Here is a 15679-nt window from a genome sequence, read left to right as displayed (position 1 = left end):
TCCATAGAAGTCAACGTATACAGAAACCCGTTAATTCGAACCAAGGGTAGGTTCCCTCACGGATAATTCGAACCGCGCGCCATTGCACTGGCGCTTTGGCACCTGGCACATAGGCAGAAAAACGCACCCTGTGCCTACACACAAGTCTGCATGGAACATAAAAGGCAAGATACGGTAAAACCAATCCCACATTTGGCGAACGTTTCGGAAGACGCATATTTTGCGAACGGCATCGGCTTGAGCGAGTGCGGTGAGTGTGCGGTGCACTGACACATGAGGGCATGATGTCTCTGGTCAGAGGCGCTTAACCTGTCGCTGCCAATGAGAACAAGGAATACGAGGAAGAAGCACAGCGTGTCTCCGAAGTCATGACCGGAAGGAACGCCCACCCTTTCTTTTTAAGTTTTCAAGAAGATTCATTTATTATAACAAGGAGCTTTCGCTGTCGCCTTTAGGGACAAAAAGCAGACCGCTATCACGGGATTTTAGATGCGAAGCATCTCATGCTCGGGGCTTTGTCCCTCCCTCCCTCGTTGTCGTTGTCCGCCGTCCGCACTCTACTGCGCATGCGCGTCTCTTCAGCCCCGTCAGCGTTTGGGATGACGTTAGCGCAGTCCACTATAACAAGAAGTAGTTAGGCTGCGCCCGGTTTCGATCCCACGACTCTCTGGCCGCAACGGGAGGTACGCGGCGCTCTTCCTACTGTGCTGCAAACCGAGACGGGAGCATGTGCTACCAACGCGCTTTATGTGCTTCACTCATTCAAACTACGTCAAGAAGCTACTGATACAGCGAAGGCGCGCGAAGCTGAACGTCAAAGGAAATGACGAACTGAAAACTAATGGGAACTTCAGTCGACCCCATGGCCGCTTCGCATACTACTCAGGGTTCCCCTACGGGAAGATGGTGCAATTTTTTTTCAAGTCCCGCCATCACGGGATTTTTCAAAATGCTTCACAAGAAGGCTACTCATATCTTCTTCACCTTAATAAATAAAGTGGTTCGTACTATTAGAGTGGGGGTGGGGGGATTTGCCAGGGCTTGTAAGCGACGGCTATTTAGTAAAGTACTGAAATGGTAAATATGGGAGTAAAAAATATATATAAACACAGTTATTTCGCGAGAAAAAGAGCGACAAAATGCAATCATTGTTTCGCATCTCTGTTTCACTTCGCTCACTTCTTCCGTTCGCTTTTTTAGAGCGTTTATTTTGCCACAGGGCATAGATAAGGGGTATGAGTTGATAATGAGGAAAGTTGATTAGATGAACATGAAAATTTTTGCTTCATCGTTGCCATGTGGGGAGACATTTTTCGCCGATCTCCTAATTCCCGTCTGAATTCATAATAGGCCATCTCCGAAGCGCACAGAAAAAACTTCCAAAAACAGCCACGAAATAGTCTGAACAGTCATGCCAAAAGCAACCTCCCATTGAACAAATGCATTTGGCCCATTTCGATCCATGAAAGAGCAGGATCTGGCTCATTTTTGGTATGAACTATGATCTTCGCGCACGTTTTCAGGGCGTTATCTCAACTATTTTCTAGTCAACCCTTTTTTAGGGAAAAGGTGCACAGTTTCTCTTGTTACTGCGTCTTTATACGGCTCAGTTTCGGTTTCCGGATTTAGCTCAATTCGAAAAAAAAAAAGCCTCATATGGTCTTTGTGAAAGCTCAATGAATGGCAATCTTTTATTGATCTTAGTTGTGATCAGGTAAATTGTTTACCAGTACTGATAATTTTTTTTTCAAATTTTAATTTAAACACTTTCAAGATCACCTCTCGTGATTTTGTATTAACTTGACGTTTCTCCCAGTACTTGAGTCAATTTTCATGGCTGAGGAAATTTAAATTTATGTCATTTTAAATGTGTATTTAAATATGAAATCTTAGTGCCTGGAATTGGTGTTTTTTGTATGCATGCATGGCTTACCTTACAGAATCATAGCGATATGTCTAATACAGTCACCCATACTCCATTTCGACTCTGTTTGCCTAATGGAACTCTTCTTCATCTAATAGAACACTGTTTCAAAAAGAGACTGTCGACCCCCGTTACGGGGTGCCACAGGATCGGCGCATGTTAAAGATCCCCAGGTGGTCAAAATTAATCCCGAGCACTCCACTACGGTGCGCCTCATCGCCCATGTTGCGTCGGTGCGTTAAGCCCCACAATCAATCAAATCAGAATAGTCAACGAGACAGCCTTTGTTCGTCAATATGGAGTAGAAGTCCTGGATATTCCTTCTCGACTCTTGGATTGATGGAGACTCCGGACTACCTTTCAAAAATGGTCACTGTGACTCTCATTACTGGGATAACAGCGTAATTAATTGGTCTCTTTTTGTTCACTGATTTGGAGTCATAGTTACTACATACTATAGAGTCCTGCATACTCTCTCTCGACTCCTCGTCACGAATCCCTGCCTTTTTCTTTTTGTTAGTGTACACGTGGACACTGAAAATGTCAACCTCAGACGGCCAATAAAAGTTCACATCACTGATTTTTGGTAAACAAAATTCCCCAATGCAGCAGTGCAAATAGAAAAACCACTGAGCGTATCTTCCTTACATATTTTTGTTGAAGGGCTGACCCCCAATAGATAAGGAGGTGAACGATAATAAGGACATCTGAAACTGACAGTGATTTTGCGGGAGAAGCACAAACACTGCTACACTCTTATCTCCAGAAGACGGTCATTTACCGTGAAGCTCGATAAACGTCGAGATAGACTCGAGCTCTCGACGCGGGACAGACTGTCGGGAAGCGACATTCCGCTTCACTTCTGTCATCGCTGACGGCGAACGAACGCGGTAGCGTTCGGTGTCGGGCGCTGCTTCCATCGTGCCACATGGCTCCAGGCGGCCGTGAATACACCCTTGTGGGCTTTTCAGAAGAAATCGACCGGAGACCGCTCTTCTTCCTAGAACCGCTCCCAGCCACAAGGGTTTGCGGTGCATGCGGGCTCGTCCCCAAGGCCATAGCTTTCCTCCCTTGCGGCCACTCCCTCTGCAAGCCGTGCCACGAGCAGTGTGGGCGACGCGGTCGGCTGGCTTGCCCGCTGGACGGAGGCGTCTGCTCGGACGAGGAAGTGGCATGGATAAACCATCCGGCCAGAAGCATCATGGCAAAGCAGGTAGGGCGTTCACCAAGACAGCGGGGAACTCTGTAAGACGATCGTCTTTCTTGGGGTACTAAACATCGGAAATGTAGGCTTCCCTGTACGTCTGCCCCTCTATTTAGTGAACCGCCTGAAAGGTAATAGAATTCTTGATCAAGAAGAACATATACGCAAAACCTTTCCAAACTACTAAATCTGGTGCCATACTTTGTATTTGTCCGCATTGTTGAGTGAAAAGTAAACGATCGGCATAACTGAGGTAAAACATCGACACATAACTAATACTGGGCAGTGTTTTAATGATTGAAAATTTTGGTGTGCTTGATATTCGCGTTGAGAAACTTGAACAAACGCGTTTGAAAGAATGTTTTCCCCTAAACTAAAAAAGGGCTCGCGCCCAAGCATATACCTTGAGGTGGCATCCAAAATGCGACTAATAATTTCCAGTATATGACGCGTGAGCTGTTGGATTGCGAAAACACTTAATAGACTTTAGCGAACCTAACCCTATTTATTGTGGAAAGGTCAAGATGAACAAAAGAATGCGTCCGAGTTTGGGATGGAAGAAAAGAGAGGCATTTATGTGTCAGGGACGGCAAATTTAATCGTCCAATTTTAATGCGCAGCATTCCATGCCAAGTACAACGAAAGCCGAGCGGTTTAACTCGCGGAATTCACAAAAAAATGCGTAATTCATGCAGTGAACAGAAGAGTGTTAATTGGCATCATTGGGCGACGGAAGTTTAAAAAAAACCAGGAAAGCAATATCGAACAGCGGTAGGAGAAGAGAAAGCGAGAAAAGGTTAAAGAAGGGTGACATCCGGTATAGTAAAGAATTATTAAATTTCCACAATTACCAGTGCAGGCGACGACTCCGACACCGTTGGTTACCATGGGAAGCAGATACAAGGCAAAGGTCCCTGATAAATCTTGGGCCATCTGCACTAGCGTGAAACTTGGGGAAGGGCAAAGCATTTAGTGTATTAGTGTATTCAGAGATTGTAAGTTTCTCTATTGCGGCACGGCGCGGGCTGATTGGGCGCCGGAGAAGCGCCGATGGGAGGAGCAATTGGGAGCTTTCTGAGGCGGGGGCGTCGTTTCTGGCGTTGAACCGGATTTAAGCAATTTAATGAGACACAAACTGGCCGTAAGTTGTCTCCGTGTAACACGCCGGAGCATGCTATGAAGTAGGTTGATTGATTGATTGATTGATTGATTGATTGATTGATTGATTGATTGATTGATTGATTGATTGATTGATTGATTGATTGATTGATGGGTTTAACGCGCCGACGCAACGCATGCGATGAGGCGTGCCGTAGCGGAGGGCTCCGGATTAATTTTGACCACCTGGGGATCTTTAACGTGCGCCGAAATCTCGTGCACACGGGCGTCTTTGCTTTTCGCCCCCATCAGAAAAGCGGCCGCCGCGACCGGCAATCAAACCCGCGACCTCGTGCTCAGCAGCGCAACGCATTAACCACTGAGCCACCGCGGCGGGTATGCTATGAAGTATGCTAAAAAGGAGCACGAGGCGTTGGAAAACGAGTGTCCCGGTGTGTTCGTTTAGTACGCATTACGTTCCAGCGCGAGGCGTTGCAAAACGACTGCACAGGGGTTTTAGTACCGTGACTACATGAGACTACAGGAGACTCCACCAGCCAGAACCCCTAAGGGGTTTCGCACCTAAATAAGCGAAAGCGTGCAATTCCAAGAGTAAATGAAAACAAACAGGTTACGTATTTTAAATGCGGAGCATTTCTTAGGCTCGCCTGGTCCTGCGTCGTTGATGGCGGCGCCGTCTACACGCTCACTGCGCATGCGCAACTCTCCTTTTTACACCCACAGCTCCGCCATACTACACTATAAAAAAAAAGAAATAGTTAGCGGCGCCCGGTTTCGATCCCACGGCTCTCTGGCCGCAACGGGAGGTACGCGGTGCTCTTCCCACTACGCTACAAATCCCGGACAGGAGCGTGTGCTACAAATCCGGGAAAGGAGTAAGTGCTACGAACGCGCCCTATGTCCTTGACTCATTCAAACTACGTCAAGAAGCTACTGATACAACGAAGGCACACGAGGCTGAACGTCAACGGAAACGACGAACTGAAAACTTTAGAGGGGGATGCTGAATTTCCTGTGCGAAAGCTGTGGCGGGAAGCGCCACGCGCCTTGCAGCTCAACCAGCCCCGTCCGCAGCGCCTCTGATGCTGATTGTGGCAGGATGCCCCTAGGGATTGGCCAACCAAAAAATCCATCACGAGATAGGTTCGCGTTCAACCACCGTCGTCATCTTCCCGTAGGGGAACCGCCGAAGAAGAAGAAGAACGAGAAGACAAAGCTGCTAAGAGGAGGGCGTGTACATTGCTCTCAGCCGGTGCAGCAATGTCAACAACCTTTACCTCACCAAAGCTGACTGAGACTAGCCATTCTACCACGGAGACAACATCGACAAGAACATGATGGACGAGTTTCGGCGCCTCGAGAACCACCGCCTACTCAGCATAACACAACAGCACTTGCGTGCCTTTGCCACCGGTGTGGACCCGGACGCGGAATTCCCTCTGGCGCTAGTAAAAACCAGATCACTCAATATAACGGCAACACAATGGAACCACACGGAACCGCCACGATGCTCGCATCCTCATCAGGGTTCCACACGGGTAGATGGTGTATTTTGACATTTTGATGTATTAAAGGATCACCGTAAAACAAATATCAGTACCTAGATTTTAGTCATCCTGGAGATCAGTACTGATATGTTTCTCGAATGGTGACACCAAATTCCATACAGAAATGACCAAGCATATTTACAATGGGTGGGAAAGGACTTGTTTCGTTCGAACGGCAGCATTAGGTGACAATTTGTTACACCCCCCTCCCCCCTGCCTTTCTTGCATTGCAACCTTCCCATGCGGGGCTGAACTTCTCGACTGTGGCTTGCTTGCTTACTGATGTGAGTTTGAGACCCCTCATGTCACTAACTAAGATGCACAATTTTTTTTGCACAACACATTAAAAACTCTTTAAAACTTGCATACTGCGACGACACTCATCAATGTCAGTTTGGACAAAAAAGGGAAAGAAATACTGACATTGGGCAGCATTACAAACACCCTGTATTTTTTTTGAAGACACAGAACTAAGCTGAAGAACGTTTACTGAGCAGCAGCAGCAGCATAAACTGGACAGTGGTGTAACAACTGACAAAAAATAACCTACCTAAACCATTGGAATCAAAATCATGAGCGTAACAGTTCAAAATTGAGCTTGATGTCTTCATCTAGACTCCCTTTGCTTTAAGCTCGCAATGGGTGCTGCCATTCACTGCGTGGAATAGCATCACTTTCACATTGTGGAAAATTCAGAGGGCTTATTTTACACATTACGGCATATCAAAACTTTCACCGCCAAGAAATACGGTAAAATTTTTTGAAATGAGTCGGTTCTTCGCACGTCCTGTCCTTGGATTGCCGTCGCGGTATAGCAAAATTCTTCAAGCTCCAGTTGCCGAGTGCTAACGCAGATGCTTTAGAGCGTCGGTCTCTTTAGTCGATGACCGACGAGACAACGTTTTTGCCAGAATGGCGTAAGACTTTTGGTTGTGGAGAACCTCTTGGAAGTGGCCAGGATCTGTGCGCCCGACCGCCAGCATTACGTTGTGACTCCACAACGTCTCTCCCTGTGTTCTCCCTCTCGCGAACACCTTCGCCTCCCACCGGCCGCTGTCGCTAGCAGTAGAAAGCCTAGAATATATCTAGGCACTATACTGGCAGCTGCCAATGCACCTCGAGCTTTGCGATCGCTGCACAGCCTGCCGCCGCTTCTCCGCGGCGTTTGCGAGATTGGCGCTGCGTGGCTGATAGGAGCTCATGCAATGTTTGGGTTCTCTTTCGCTTCTTCTTGCCTTTCCCCACACTAAAAACTTGCTATGGCCACGTCTCCTAGCAAATAGTAAGTTTAGGGCACTACAAAAAAACAGCTGCGTTTTGGTAGAGTGCTCAAACTCCTACATGAACTATCCGGGGACGCGGTTCTGGGTGCCAATTACGGGCTTCGGTGCCGGCAGCAGCATATCACCAGTGACACCGCAGAACACCACAGGCACAAGTGAACACTATTATCGACTCGTTTAGACATGATACTGGCACAGTGAGAGGTTGATCTTGTTTTGCAGCGCCGACAACAAATGCGGCCTCGTTTCGAAAATACCCGTCGTATGAAAATATGTTTCATAAATAAAAATATTGCAAAAATAGTAAATGCTAAATTATCTCACACAAATATTTTTATTTTGTGCAGGTTTTCTGCTGGAATCAAGCCAACGGTTGCAATGTCGTCACAGCTGCTGAAAATATTTCCAAGCACTTTCACCACGACTGTGAGCACCACTTGGTAAGATGTTCCAAGTGTGCAGCTGGAATCCTCGCCACCGACGTGTGCGCGCATCTGGAAACTCACGGTGGAGCCGCAAAAGTATCCATTGCAGCTACAGACCAACTGGATCAAACTGTCTCGCAAGGACAAGAAACTTTCAGCGCACGTGCCGAGTTTACGAAACAGGGTCTGCGAATAGCCACCTTCAATCCAACAGCTTTGTCTTCGATTCAAGCCCAGCTAAAGGAAATCAGCCGAGTTTTTAACATCGCACTGGCGGAAACGCTTTCGAACGACGCCGACACCAACAAGAGAAACGCCAAACAAAGGCAATTACAAGAGAGCCTTAGGCAACTACGACTTCATATGGCTGAACGGAAAGATCAGCCTGGTGATTTTGTGCACAAGTCGGATGTGAACCAACAGGGTTTGAATAACAGCATGGTTGAAAGACATAAAGCACGGATTCAAAGTCCATCAGAAGCGGTGCAATTAGGTATAGGCCCGAATGAAGCGGCTACCACATTGCGCAAGGCAATAGAAGAGGGTCGCCGTGAAGCAAAGGCTGAGCTGGCAACGCAGTTTGCCGAATTCAGAACAGCAATAAAGGACGAGCTGGCTATGCGGTTGAACGCACTCGGAGAAACGATAAAAGACGGAAATAAGGAACGAAAAGCTGAGTTGAGCCCACACTTCACCGAATTCACAGAAGCAATTGGAGACGGCCACCAAAAAACGAAGGCTGAACTGACGAAGCACTTCGCCACATTGATAGAAGCAATGGAAAGCGGGCGTCGCAAAACAGCGGCTGAGCTGGCAATGCAGTTCTCTGCATTCAGAGACGCATTGACAGGAGTCGGTACACATGAAACAAAAACTGAGCAGGCTGCGGAGGCTGCCACATCTACAGAAGTTACGAAAGACCTGCCCCGTGAAACAATCTCTGAGCTGGCTCCGCAGTCCGCCGCATTCGGGGCAGCAATGAGTGAAGAGCTTCGTGCAACAACCGCTGAATTGACCACACAGTTTGCTGCGTTCAGAGAAGCAATGGGAGAAGGTTACCATAGAACAACGGCTGAGCTAATCACACAGTTTGCCGCCTTCAAAGAAACAATTGAAGATAGCCATCAGGAAACAAAGACTGAACTGACAACGCACATCGAGACATTGATAGAAGCAATCGGAGACGGCCACTGCAAAACAACGGCTGAGCTGGGTTCACACTTCGGTACATTCATAGAAGCAATGGGACACGGGCATCGTAAAACAACAGCTGAGCTGGCTACGCTCTTTTCAGAATTCCGAGAAGCGATAAGGAACGGGCAGCGCGAGACAAACGGTGAGCTGGCTACGCAGTTTGCCGCATTCAGAAAAGCGACAGAAGGATCGCACCGCGAAATGAAGGCGGAGTTTGCTACGCAGTTTGCCGCATTCACAAAAGCAATGGAAGAAAGGCATCGGGAAACAAGGGCTGAGTTAGCAATGAACCTCAACGCATTCTTGGAAGCCTTGAGTGACGGGCACCGTAAAACAGCGGCTGAGCTGGCTGCGCAGTTGGTCGCATTTAAACAAGTTATACGAGCCGGCAACACGCAAACAAAAACTGAGCTTGCTGCGCACTTCGCCGCATTCCGCGAAGCAGTGAGTGACGAGCACTCTGAAACAAAAGCCGAGATGGTTGCGGAACATACTGCTTACATAGAAGCACTGGAAGACGGGAACCGCAAAGCAAAGGACGTACTTGATCGAATATCAGTGGCGATTGATTCCCAGTGTGATCGAACGAGCGATCTCTTCCGAAATTCTTCTGCCCTCATGTTCTCAATCCTTAATGTTGCAGCAAAAACACGGCACAGGTGGATACTCGAGAAATACGCGCCACTAAAGCAAATAGCAAAGGAAGACTGCGTTTTGGTCGTAGGGGAGCCAGTATACCTTCGTGGCTACTACGTGTCAGCGGGCCTCGTTTTCTATGGTGACGGCGACATTGGTTTTTGCTTCAGACTACACGAAGGGCTGATTGATCAGTTTCAGGAGTGGCCGTTCAATCTCCAACTGAAGTTCAGCATCCTCCATCCACACGGACCCGACAAACTGTGCCATTCTACGACGCCAAGTGCTCTTGGGTCTGGGTACTTTTCAAGACCAACGAAAGTGAGCGGCCATCTTATTAAGATTCATGACAAATATTTCAAGCCCGAAAATCTGGAGAGCGGCGGATTCGTCAGAGACGGCCGCTTGATCCTCAGGTGATGGTTCCTATACCTTGAATGCATCTTTCAGTTCATGAACAGTTCGGTGATATCATGCCGCATCGAGAGTGTTGGAACTAAAATTAGCACCCGTTTTAGGCTTATCTTAAACCAAGTGAAACCTCGTTTTAGAATTGCTTTGATTTCTTGTAGGGTTGAACGCTCCGACGCAACTTAGGCGATGAGGCGCGCCGTAATGGAGGGCTCCAGATTAATCTTAGCCACCTGGGGATCTTTAACGTACGCCAAAATCTCGTACACTCGGGCTTTTGAAATACGATATTCTTTCCTGGGCTACTTAAACTCAGAAATTTTGGTCTGTCTGAATGTCTGTCTGTCTGTCTGTCTGTCTGTGACTCGATTCAGCCACCCGGCCAAAGTAAAACAATGCCTGCGCAATAGTCTTATATAGTCACAGCTAAATCTACCCGTCTAAGTCCGGTGTAATGTTCACACTTGTCAACATTGTTGAAGAAGAACAAGACATTACGCAAATATAAGACAGCAAATTAATACAGAGGTGATATTTGCATTGTTCCTTTATGAAAAAACCTACATGCTTCACTTTTGCGAAATTAAATACTTCATCAACTGCAGAAAAAAATTCACTCCGCCGTCGCCTGCTGTCGCCCGCGCCACTATAGCTTCTGGCAGAATTTTAACAAATCAACCCAAAACAGTTACGAAAGGTTCCACTAGATAGGTTCCACGTTCTGCTTGCAACGCACGCGCAGTAGGGAAACGCGGTTCTATAAACGTTGAAGTAGGGCTCCTCGATTCACGCGCATCTTCGCCGTACGGCAGCGTTGGCATCGAGACACCCGGTTTGAAGCAGTGGAACGCGGGAAATTTAAAATGATTTAAGCAAACCTTTGGCGTCTTTACCTTGGGAGGAGCGCGACGCAAGAGGAACAACATGAGAGGTCAGCGGGAAAGCGAAGGGAGGCATTTACTTGGCAAAAGAAGATAAAGACTATCGTCTTTTGACGGCATTTGCAACGAAAGGAGCAGATACGCGGCCAATTTTTCGCTTTTCGCTTCCATCAGAAAAGCGGCCGCCGCGGCCGGCCATCGAATTCGCGTCCCCGTGCTCAGAAGCACAGCGCCTTAGCCACTGAGCCACCGCAGCGGGTTACCTCGTCCTGGAAGCATGATGTTACATTTAAAGAGCGCTTACTAACAGTCTTTACAAGCGTATGGATCACAGTTTTAACATACATAACACTGCAAAAGCACACAATATTGGCCAACACAAAATACTTCTTTGAGCCACATTACCCTTCGGAACGTTAGGATGGAAGTTTCATATAATATTAAAGAATACAGAAAGCGATTCGCGTTTTGATGAAAGCACCCAAATTCTCACCTACAGTGCTCGTTAAACCGATATAGTGAATACTCACAAATCACGTAGTAATAAAGGGGCCATCCAGACAAAACACAAGTTTTGTTTATTCGAAAGATCGCCTAGTTAGAATCCTACTGACACCACATTTAACGTAAACTTCGCTCAACTAAGCTGTATAATTAGAAAACAAGGGAATGGCCATGCGACCCACTAGCTCATTTCCGGCCACAGAACCTACGATGCCACATGCCCAGCTCTGCCATTGGCTGAGGCCGGCAAAAGCACACGCAAACTTAGGCAGAGATTTTAAGCTTGCTGAACGAGCTATTTGCGCTTAAATTTGGGGCGCATTCTTTTTACGGCAGTTCCAGTGGTGGGGTAAAGAGTGGAAGTTACGAAAGCACACGTAAGAATACAAGTAGCGATGCGCACTGCTGTTGATACTGCGTGCACTAGGCTTGTTTTAGCTGCTGTCGCGAGTTGTAGCGACCGCAGTCTGCTGGTAGCGGGGCCGGTCGCCGTCGCTCCGTCGAGCCAGGACTAGGGGAGAGCTTAGAGAAAACTCAACGGGTTTATTTACATTTTTACAGTGAGTTGTCGAGATGAAGACAGAAGACAGATCTTGGCGGGCCGCAGCACGCCCTTTTTGTTGACCCCCGATCCCTAGTTCCCTAGGTTAGGGATCCCCATACAAAACAATGCGGACCAATGGTGATGTGTACGTTCCTCGCTGTGAAGCACCGCCCTCGGGTAGGGACACGCCTTTCAGGTATGTCAGCAGATGCACAGCACACGCACACACACACACCCTTGCCACTCGTCAGGACCCGCGCGGGCGCCGCGTATTCTTTTGGTGTCTGCCGTGCGCTGCGTTCCCAGGGAGCCTAACAGCACAGATTAACAAGGTTCGTGGAATCACTCCGGGAAGGGTTAATGGCTTGACCATTGCCACTGCCTTCTTCGCTGTGCTGCCGCCGCCACGGGGTCCCATTGTCCGGTCGTCGCCGTTTGGGCTTTCACGCGCACACGCGTTCAGTTGCTCAGGCCGGGGGAATACCGGCGGCTCCTTAATCCCTTTTGGGGCAACAACACTCAACGCCGCTCAAAAGCCGCTGTCAATCAGTGGCCGCCGCGGCGTCGTGTCGGCCTCTATTCGTTTCCGTCGACAAGCGGTGGGGTGGTCGACCGGCGGGCGACTGATCCTCGCAAACATGGCGCCAGTGAGTCATAACAGCTCCTCCGCCGACGGGAAGATCTCGGACGTCGTGTAGTATCAGCTGCTCGACGGGAGAGATCACAGTAGCAGCATTCTTCCAGCACCATTGAAACCACAAAGACCAACCTCCCCGAACCAGCAAGCGCCGGCAATGAGTTTTCGGCAACCAGGCTACTCTTTCAAAGGTGCTACAATGCACCTACGCTTTTTTTTTTGCATATGGCAACCACACTAATACTCTTTCTCACAGCTAAAAACGTAGACTGAATTACTTAAAACACTACTCAAAATCACTACTGCAAAACGTTCCTCAACTGAAAACAAAAGAAAGCAAAAGCGAAAAAGTTAAAAAGGCTCTGCTTAATGTGTCAACATTAGCGTTGGCGGAACCCTTCTTATACTTCACAGTGAAGTTAAGCTCCTGAAGCGCAAGGCTCCAGCGTAGTAGTCGTGGATTCTTTCCCGACATTTGCGACAGCCACGTCAGTGGGCAGTGGTCAGTGACGAAGACAAAAGAAGTTCCATAGAGGCAGCAGGCTAATTTTTGGGTGGCCCACACAATGCAGGCACATTCTTTTTCTGACGCACTGTAGGCCTCCTCGCGAACCGAGAGTTTCCTGCTGGCGTACAGCACAGGGTTCTCGTTCCCGTTCTCATCCTCCTGGCAGAGTACTACTCCTAAGCCTCTGTTGCGGGCATCGCATTGCACAGTAAAGGGACGATCATAGTTCGGTGCATGCCGTACGGGCGAGTTTACAAGAGCCGTTTTGAGGCCTTGGAAAGCATCCTCCATTTCTGGTTGCGGGAATTCGCTAACCGCCTCTCCTTTCAACTCGTCAGGTCGCCTCCTGCCCTGCCCTACCACGCGCCCTAGGTACCGTACTTCAGCGCGAGCTAGCTGGCACTTAGCCGGCTTCGCTGTCAGTCCAGCGTGCGTCAAACGTCTAAGGACATCGCTAAGATGGTACAGGTGGTCTTCCCAAGTATTGTAGTACATAGCAAGGTCGACTAAGTAGAGAACAGGGGATTCTTCAGCCCCCTGCTGAACTCGGCTCATCAGCCTTATCCCGCACTTATCCAGGAAGCCCGCGGTCAGTACGCTGGTGAACACTGAGCCCGGGTCGCACAATATCTCCTGAGGAAAGCCCACTCTCGAAAAAACAGACAGTAGTGCGTTAACTACTTCTACTGAGCTTTGCTCCTTTATTGGGATTGCCTCTGGAAATTTGGTTGCTAGAAAATCAGCGGTAAGCAAATACCGGTAGCCTGATTTTGTCGCTGGGAGTGGTCCCACAACGTCTATTACCAGCCGTTGAAAGGGCCCTGAAATGAGCGGAAGAAGCTCAAGTGGCGCCTTTCCCTTCTCGTGCGGTTTTCCCACTCTCTGACAGGTTTTACACGCTCTTACGTGGTTCTCAACCTCGGTGAAGCATCCTGGCCAATACAACTCCGTTAGGAGCCTAACTTTGCTCTTCCGAGCTCCTAAATGCCCCAACCGACCAACTCCGTGACAGAGATCAACAATGTAATGCCGATACTTAGTCGGAACTACAATCTGGTCAAACGTGCGACCTTTTGCATCCTGGTAGTGGCGGTACAATATGCCATTTTTGACGGGAAAACTGACATTCTTCCTCGCCACCCCTTCCCTGACGGTGTTCCAAATCTCCTTAAGGCTGGGATCGCTTTTCTGCTGCTCGATGAGCTCGTCTCTTGTCACTTTCTCCCGTACATTGTCTAGTGATTTGGATACAGGCAACACGAGCAGCCCCTCTTCCGATTCCCCTTCAGCTATACCAGCGCGAGTCTCCTCCTCTGACCCCTCTCTCTTTTTTTCAGTAGGCGACGGGATAGTAGACTCCGCTGTGCTGACTCCAGCTGGTGTTGCTGTACTTCCGGTGAAACTCGGTTCTTTCCGCTCTAGTTCGGCTGCTGGCGTGCATGCTTTAGCTCTAGTCAAGGCTTGGACTGTTCCCTCCTGAAAACTTTTCCCTTGTTCTCTAAGCAGACGGTCGGTCTGATTCGAGAACAAGTAGGAGTACTGCGAGGGCAGCTTGTCTGACACCGCCGCTTCCGTCTCTACTTCTTCGAACGGCCCAGTGATGACTACTCGAGCTACCGGGAGACAAATGCTTCCCTCTTGCAAAACCGGTTTAATCCATGCGCACTTGCCGTTGTAATCTGCTTGTGTCACGTAGTCCGGGTGCACCAGATCAATGGTTGCCCCACTGTCTCGTAAGACGCGGCATGGCTTCCCGTTCACTGTTAGGTTAAAAAGGTAAGGACTAAGTAGCTCCTCGCTAGTAGCAGAGTCACAAGTGTACGAAAGGGCTGGCCTGGGCCTACGACAGCCTATGGCAATGTGACCGACCTCCTTGCATTTGTAGCAGGTAGGTGGTTGCCGCGCGTCAAAAGGACTCTTTTTGGAAGAAGACTCCGAAGCCTTTCCCTCCTGTTTGTTTTGCGATCCTTGACTACTTTCAGCGAAGTCCGCCTTTTTCTGTGCCGTCATACCTGCGCCAGCCCCCTGCTTTCCCGTCCAAGGTTTTCCTCTATCTCCCGCTTTTGCGGGAGGAACCTCGTCCCTTTCTCCCCGGCGTGACGCGTACTCATCAGCCAAGTCGGCAGCTGCCTGCACTGTTACTACTCCGGCCCTGTCTTGGATCCAGAGCTTCATTGGCTCGGAAAGCTTAGAAAAGAACTGTTCGAGAGCTACTACTTCAAGAGCCTTTTCGAAGTTCCCAAAAGCGCTGGCTCCCTTCATCCATTCTACCAAGTTTACCTTCAACTCATAGGCAAACTCAGAATACGTGCTGCCCTGCTTCTTTGTCAGATTGCGAAACCGCTGCCGGAACGCATCTGACGAAAGTCGGAACCTCTTTAGAAGGCTATCCTTCACTTTGTCGTAATTGTCCGCATCCTCCACCGGAAGCCGCGCGATCACATCCGCTGCTTCACATGGCAGCAAACTTAGCAAATTTCGAGCCCATGTGCTACGGCCAAGCTTCGCTTTTTCACAGGTTCTCTCGAAGTTCACAAGAAAGAGGCCCACATCTTGCCCTACTTTGAAGGGTTGCATTAGCTTAGATAAATCACAAAGATTTTGTCTTCCTGCTACCTCCACTCCTTGAACCTCAGCCATCTTCCTCACTTCCACTTCCAGGCGCAGCTGTTCTACTTCCAGTTCTTTTTGCTTTAGCTGGCACTCCTGTTGCTTTAGCTGGCACTCCTGTTGCTCCCGCTTTTGCTCGCGCTCCTGTTCCTGTTGCTTTTGAATCTCATTCCACGTTTCTGTAATATCTTCACTGGTGAGATTCAAGCCCTCGATAGCGCGAACAATTTCGTCCTCCTTCATCCCCGAATC

At 48.7% G+C, this 15679-nt stretch overlaps 1 long non-coding RNA gene across 1 annotated transcript in view; it reads left to right on the top strand.

The window, feature by feature from the left end:
• Window positions 1-2765: 2765 nt before the first annotated feature.
• Window positions 2766-15679, top strand: part of LOC144172772 (uncharacterized) — a 32084-nt gene continuing 19170 nt past the window's right edge. The window contains exons 1-2 of the long non-coding RNA XR_013323099.1: window positions 2766-3137; window positions 7425-9748. This is a non-coding gene — a long non-coding RNA (uncharacterized LOC144172772). The remainder of the gene's footprint in view (window positions 3138-7424; window positions 9749-15679) is intronic.

Source organism: Haemaphysalis longicornis, unplaced genomic scaffold (genome assembly GCF_048455015.1).
Source record: "Haemaphysalis longicornis isolate Haplotype H1 unplaced genomic scaffold, Haemaphysalis longicornis Haplotype H1 scaffold_26, whole genome shotgun sequence".
NCBI classification, from domain to species: domain Eukaryota; kingdom Metazoa; phylum Arthropoda; class Arachnida; order Ixodida; family Ixodidae; genus Haemaphysalis; species Haemaphysalis longicornis.
The sequence above is the reverse complement of the archived record's forward strand: the minus strand, read 5'-3'. Positions and strand labels throughout refer to the sequence as shown.